Here is a 7,979-nt window from a genome sequence, read left to right on the forward strand (position 1 = left end):
CCTTTTGTGGTATTCCAGCTACATGATTTAATATTGATTTTTGGTAACATCTGTCTATTTTTTATTGAACATACGAGCGAATAATGTTGTTAAAACTGACACCTTTTTTGTTTCAGACATATCGTTACCTATGTTTCTGTGGCATCCTGGTTAGCATTCTCCAAGAGGCATCATTCAGACGTGAGTGTATTATCTGTTCTGTTGCTCATCTGATTCCAGATCACAGAGCATGATTATGATCATTTGTTTGTCCCACGTGTTATTTGATACACTAGGTATAAGAAAAGCAAATCACAGACATTGTCTTATCATGGGCTTTCTTTTGTTCCATACGGAATAGAAAATCCTTTACACAGACCTCATCCTGTAAATTTGGAAATTAGCTCTGCTGCCTTGTTGTGAGAAGTGACACTGCAATTAGCTTACCGAAGATTACTGCCTTGTTGTGAGAAATGACACTGCAAATCAGCAATAGTCCAAGTGGAGTCCCTATTTCACTGCCCAACAATCAAGATTCTGTACAGCTAATAAAACAAATGGCTTTTGCATCCATAAGCATTATTCAGGAACCTATAGCTCGCATGGATCGACCAACTTACAGCGAACATTGTCTTTGGCGGCAATCACTCATTGACTCGGTCTCAGTGTTCTGGAATGCTTGTGTCACATCAGTAACTGTCCAAAGATAGATGGCAGACACACTCCATCATGGATCGGCCCGTGGCATCCTCTCGTCATGGCCAAGAGATCCATCTTTCTGGGGACGCAAACGCAAGTCCTTCTGAAAAAGAAATTCAGAAGAAAAGCCTAACTGCTTACCTGAATAAGTTAACAGGATAGGCTTACCGTGGCAATACCAACTAGTATAGTCTGCTGCACAGAGCATGAACACCACGATAATGCCGGAGAAAGAGATCTTTTTTTCTTTCTGGAACTGAAAGCAATCGATGGTATAGGCAGCTCCAGAAAACGTAGCTGGCAAGTCCTGGAGCTGTATAACACAGCAGCATAGGAGATGGAGGCCACTAATACTACTACTGCATTTTAGTTGAGAGGGCAAACTGATAAGCTACCAGAAAGCTTGGTATGGTACAACAAACACCACTTTTGTAAACTGATTCCGTACGTTTGGTTAAATAAAGATAGCCGTGTGCATCTATTGATGCAGAGGCTGGGGCGATGCTCCCATATCTAAAAAAAAAGTAACCAAGCAACCAGCTAGCAAGCATCAAATTCAGGGTAACGTTTATTGAACTGGACGAACCAAGAAACCAGCTAGTTTATATTATAAGTCAAATTGACGACCTAGGTACATGTGTAAGATCTATAAACCGTACTTTATTTATCACAATTGTAAAATCATATAAGATATCTCATCACATCTTATAAACAAAAGGGAATTTATGTCCATTGCTGCCAGTCAAGTGTCTAGTAGTCCAAGCAAAGACGAGAATTCCAACTTTGTTTCACAAAAAGGGCCCCTCTTATGATCTGGAGGAGTATGCTGTGCGTGTGGGGCAACATCCAATCATGGAAGACGGTGTGTCTTCATCTTGAACAAATTAAACCATATCAATCCATGCAGAACTAAACAACAACGTTTCAGTTCAGCCAGCCAGCCTGGTGGGTTAGTTGGGGACAAGACCATCACCATCCAAGAATTGCAAGAACTCCACTATTTTTTGTGTAACTGGCCCTAGGGACTGGTAGTAGAAAGCTGTAGCATCACCAACCAAATAATGAACTAGGAATTTCAGTAACAATTTTGAAAGAGTATAATACTTGTACGTTGAAAAAGTTCTCACTCAGGTGATAGCAAAGGAAAAGAAAGGCATACTTTAATTCTTTTTTATATAATAAAAAAGGTGTTTGGTCTGTCATATCACATCTTTTAAAAGACAGATTCAGGATTCACCGAAAGCAAACATGAGAAGCATACTAGGAATTTGCTAGTAATATGAAGATATGACCATACCATGGATAATCATCAATGACATATACTGGTCCGAAACCCACAATAGATACAGGCCGCTTCAGCTCAGTGATATGTTGCTTATCATTCATATGCAAAGACTTAGAGACACAATGTTTTGATTTCGCAATGTCTGTCAAATGCATATATAGGTAGCAATCAAAGATACGGCATACTTACGAAGAAGAAAGGAGCCATAATGTTTTGGTTCCGGACGCCATATATATTGTGTAGTAGTAAAAATATGTGTTCCCGTGCATGCAGATTCACACAGCACAAGTATAACCAACGATCAGGGTTGAGAACAGTTTGATGTCACTGAAACAGACGGATAAATCGCTCTTACTTTGGTTATTGCTTCTGAACTTGGACTGAATTCAATACATAATTGGATGACACTAGGATATATTGATCTGAAATGCAGACGTTTCGGTCAATTCTTGATCATTGCCACAACAGACTGAAGACAATCCTTGCTCAGAGTTACAAACAGGAACCACACACACGTAAAAGAAAAAAGAACCAGCACCTACTAGAAGAGCAATAACAGTATAGACACGCGGACACCTAAAGGCAGGCAACCCATCCCAATCAAATTCAAGTCAAGTTAGACACTGAGTGGTGTTCTCATTGGATTGATGAAGATATTGAAGAGTTTGTACAATTTTGGATTGTAATAATAAGCTTGTAATATTCAAACTCACAATGTTTATGAAAAATACCTTCACAAGTATTATATCAACGACTTGCGTACTACAACATGCGTGCTATGATGGGTCACCGCATTACCTTACATATGCATAGAATAGATCTTGGCTATGTTATTTTGTTAGTAGATTTTTTTCGTTTTCTGCTATGGAACCCTACACCATGTACACTGCCTGAAGTTCTTGATGATCCCAACTGGCGCAATGCGATGGTGGAAGAATACAATGCACTGATTGAAAACAAAAATTGGCACCTTGTTCTCGCAAGTCGCAACACAAATTTGATTGATTGTAAATGGGTCTATTGCATTCAAAAAAGAGCAGATGGAACAATTGACATATACAAAGTATAGTTAGTTGCAAAGGGTTTTAAGCAAATGTATGGTATTGATTATGAGGATACTTTCAGTTTTGCAGTTAAGATTGCTACTATTAGGACTGTTTTGGCTCTTTCTGTGTCTCGTGGATCAAGCTTACGACAGCTAGATGTCAAGAACGTGTTCCTTCATGGTGTTCTGAAAAAGAAGATCTATATGAAACAACCCCCAAGTTTTAAAAATCCTCAGATGGATTGAAATAAGCACCTCGAGGATTGATCGAGCTCCAAGTTGTGTGATCTTGGTTGTACACCCTTCAAAGATGACACTTCATTGTTTCTCTACTGCAAGTCAGGTATCACTATATTTGTTTTGATCTATGTTGATGATATCATAGTGATAAGTGTGATCATGTTATTTCTATTCTGCTTCGAGATCTTAATGAGAACTTTGCCGTGTAGGATTTAGGTGATTTACACTTCTTTCTTGGCATTGAGGTGAAAAGGATACACAATGGTTTGCTCTTGACAGAGTCAGCCCGTGCGTACACCTTTATTTTTCTCTGATCAATTGTCTCTCACAAATGGTACAGCCCTAGATAACAGTCAGTACAAAAGCAAATATTTTTGCGGCCTTGATTTTTACACATCTAGATCTGTCTTTTTTGGTTGACAAGGTTTGTCAATATTTTCATGATCCTACTACAGAACATTGGACAGCTCCAAAGCGCATTCTCAAATATGTACAAGGTACCTTGAAACTTGGGACCACCTTCACGAAGTGTTCTTCCACTCTTCTTAGTGCCTTTTCAGACGCAGATTAGTCAGGTTGTCTTGATGCCAGGAGATCCACAAGTGGTTTTGCAATATTTGTTGAACTTAATTTAGTTTCTTAGAGTGTTAGGAAACAAGCCACAGTTTGTAGATCTAGCACTCAGATTGAATATAAATCTCTGGCAAATGCTACAGTTGAATTGATTAGGGTTGAAGATATTCATGGTGAACTTGGAGTAAAATTAAACGAACAACCATGTCTTTGTTGTGACAACTTAGGTGCTACTTACTTGTATGTAAATTGAGTGTTTAATGTTCACACTAAACATATGAGATTGATTTTCACTTTGTTAGACAAAGAGTTGGAGATAATCAGTTGGATATTCAATTTGTTTCTAGCAAGGACCAAGTAGCAGATGGCTTCAGTAAAGCACTTCCTTTCAAGAAGTTAGATAAATTCAAGCGTAATCTCAACCTTTCAAAAGATTTAGATTAACGGGGGTTGTTAGATATTTTAAAGGGGTTTTCCCTTTTGTTGTATACCATATGTATGTGTATGGATACCCTATGCGCAACAAACTCTTATACCCTGTTTAATGCTCGCACTTAACATATTGAGATTGATTTTCACGACAAAGAGTTGGAGATAATAAGTTGGATATTCATTGTTCCTAGCAAGGATCAAGTAGCAGATGGCTTCACTAAAGCACTTCATGTCAAGTAATTAGATGAATTCAAGCGTAATCTCAACCTTTCAAAAGATTTAGATTAACGGGGGTTGTTAGATATTTTATAGGGATTTTCCCTTTTGTTGTATACCATATGTATGTGTATGGATACCCTATGCGCAACAAACTCTTATACCCTGTTTTGCGCACTGTGGCTTATATCAACACGTAGCCGCCGATGCCGGACGAGGGTGTCCTTTCAGCCTTTCACCAATAGTGCGCACCACACGACACGATTGGCCTGTAAACATGAAATGCAAAGTGTCGCAAGTGTATCCGGTCGAAGAGATATTGATTTGTAAGAGACCCCCTTTGTCAGTGCATGTACAATGGTATGAGAAGGCACACGTTCTTTTAGCCCTCCACGATATCTAGAGAAGACAATAACTATAACGTGTACAGTGTATTGTCTCTTAGTGTTATCCCTCACAATTAATGAGACTTAATTAAATTTTGGTAGAAAATTAGATCGCTAAGGAAAGACATATGTTGCAATGGAGCAAATGATCTTCTCTTAATTTTTAAGGGATCATCCTTTAGCTAAGGAAGACAGCATTCTCTTTCTCCATTCTCTCATTCAACCCAAATATTCCACGTGACAACTTTAAGAGTTCTACGTAATCAACCGATTGTACATGTCCTCGTTAGCTGGTTTGGACGAGAAAGGAAAGAACTGGAAATACCCGAAAAACAGAGAAAAATTGGAAGGGTCTCCTTGAACAAGAATGGAAGGCACCGGCACCTTTATAGTACGGATCGGATCGATCAGGCACAGGCACCGCGCCGCCAGGCAAACTCCAGACCCTTGCTTGCACGCACACATCCATGGATCGTCTCCCCGCCGAGCAGAGCGTGGCCGCGTGGCAGAGCGTCTGCGCGAGGGCCGGCGCGCAAGGACTCGCCCCGTGAGTAACTCCACATTTTCTACGTGCTCCCCTTTCCCTCTGTCTGTATTACTACTAGCTAATTACCTCCCCCTTGTGATGACTGATCGATGACTGCCGATCAGTAGTTTCACCGTCTTTTATAATACAATCGTCGCAGTCCTACCCTTGAGCATGCCCGCAGTCTCATAGGATTTGTCAGATCTTACGATTGGCATGCTGGAGGATATCAAAATCGTGCATGTTGCTTTCCCATCTGAAAGGAGAAACATAATTTGTCGACAGGATTCTTCGGTTATAATGTCTTTGTCATGGTATCTATGAAGTCTATGTTCATATACTACCTATGTTCATAAAAGGATGTCGCAAGAATTTTGACAAATCTCCGACATCCTTCTACCGATGGAGGGAGCATTTACTTTTTTTTTCGAAATATGCATGAGAGATTCAAGTTATTATATTTTAATTACATAGATACGAGAAAGACATAGTTTTGTCTATGAAACAGGGTAAAAACAAAGAAGTGGTACGTGTGAAAGATATTTCTAAGTAACACGATAAGGTCAAAGTCTTTTCCGAAGCACACCTAATAGCTTATAAACTGATATGGATAAAGTATTGGATGTTCGCTGTTACATTATTTTTATTTATCGTACGTGCAACATCCTTTTCTATAAAACTTTGATGTTCGGTGACTGTTTCAGATGCAGATTTTCGTTGAGCTTCTCACGGGCAAGATTATCACTCTCGATGTTGAGAGTTCAGATACTATAGAATATGTCAAGACTATGATCCAGGACAAGGAGGAAATTGCTCTACACAAGCAACGCCTCACGTTTGATGGCACGCAGCTGGAGGATGGACGCACCTTGGCCGACTACGACATTCAAAAGGAGTCTACCCTTCATCTCAACGGCGGTATGGAGATTTCCGTGGAGACCCTCAACGGCAATATGATCACCCTCCAGGTGGATCCATCAGATACCATCCAGGACGTCAAGGCAAAGATTCAGGATGAACACCGCCTTACCCTTTGACGGGAAGAAACTTGAAGACAACTCTACTTTGGCTGATTACGGCATCCAATATGGTTCCACTCTTAACCTTCATCGGCACAACCCAAAATGGATGCAAATATGCATCAAGCCGCTTGAAAGGCCTTTTTATGTTAAGAGCTCAGATACCATCGACAGTGTCAAAGCAAAGATTAAAGATGAGTATTGCATTCAGGTGGCCCAGCAGCGCCTCATCTTTAACAAGAAGGAGCTCGAGGGTGGCCGCATTTTGGCTTATTATGACATTCGGAATGGATCCCATCTGGACCTTGTCCTCCGTCTCCGATCTGGATTGATGGAAATCTACATCAGAACTCTTACAGGAAATACCTATGCGCTTAAGCTTGAGAGCTCAGATACCGTACACAGTGTCAATGAGAAGATTGAACAGGCACAGGGCCTTCCCATACGAAACCAGCGCATCATCTTTGCTGGGAAGCAGCTCGAGGGTGGCCGTACGCTGGCGGACTACAACATCACGGACCTGTCCACCCTTCATCTTGTCATGCGCCTCCTCTAGAGATCTCTTGTGTCAAGTGTCCGGGAAATCATCACTAGAGTGCATGTAATATTAATTTGTCTCGAGTAATGTTTCTGATGAAGCGAGTTGTTGAATTCCTCAGGAAAATAAGCGACTTGCTGAAATTAGTGTTTGGTACGTAATACTTTTTGGATTATTGAGTTTACTTTTTGTATGCGGCGCGTAATTGTGTGCACTTTTGTTGCTTTCTTTCTATACATCAGGAGACGAATTAGGGACATTATAACATCTAGGAGCACTTTCTTTCTATACACCAGGGAAAAATATTACAGATTATAAATGGGTGTACAAAACTAAATGCAAGGCAGATGAAAGCATAGATAGATACACTGCTAGATTAGTTGCAAAGGGCATTAAGCAAAGATACGGTATTGACTATGACATACCTTTAGTCATGTGGTAAAGGCAGATACTATTCGCCTTGTGCTTTCCATTGCAGTTCTAGAGGGTGGAGCCTTCGACAACTAGATGTGAAGAATGCTTTTCTTCGTGGTGTTCTGGAGGAGGATGTATATATGGGGCAACCACCAGGTTTTGAAGCTAAAGCAAAGCCATATCATATCTGCAAACTTGCAAGGCATTATATGGGCTTAAACAAGCTCAACGATCATGGTTCTCTCATTTTAGTCAGAAACTAGTCTTGGTTTTACTTTTTCATCATTCAATGTTGATACATCACTATTCTTCTATGCAAAAGGCAAAACAACCATTTTTTACTCATCTGCGTTGATGATACCATTGTTGGGAAATACTTTTGTCTCATCATTGTTGCTAGTTCTTGTGAGGATGCAACGAGAGCACTTTTCTTTTGACGTGAACAGGAGGCATTGAAGTTAAAAGAGTAGATGATGGGATATTGTTGACGCAAGAGAAATACACCACCCATAGCAACAAGTGAGAAGCTTTCAGTACATGAAGGTGATGCCTTGGGAACTGAAGATGCTACAATGTACAAAAGTACCGTTGGTGCATTACAATATCTAACTCTTAATCGCCGAGATA

General features: G+C 40.2%; 1 pseudogene; it reads left to right on the top strand.

The window, feature by feature from the left end:
- Nucleotides 1-6,085: 6,085 nt before the first annotated feature.
- Nucleotides 6,086-6,956, top strand: LOC124694981 (annotated as a pseudogene).
- Nucleotides 6,957-7,979: the final 1,023 nt, after the last annotated feature.

The sequence above is a fragment of the Lolium rigidum genome, chromosome 3 (genome assembly GCF_022539505.1).
Source record: "Lolium rigidum isolate FL_2022 chromosome 3, APGP_CSIRO_Lrig_0.1, whole genome shotgun sequence".
NCBI lineage: Eukaryota > Viridiplantae > Streptophyta > Magnoliopsida > Poales > Poaceae > Lolium > Lolium rigidum.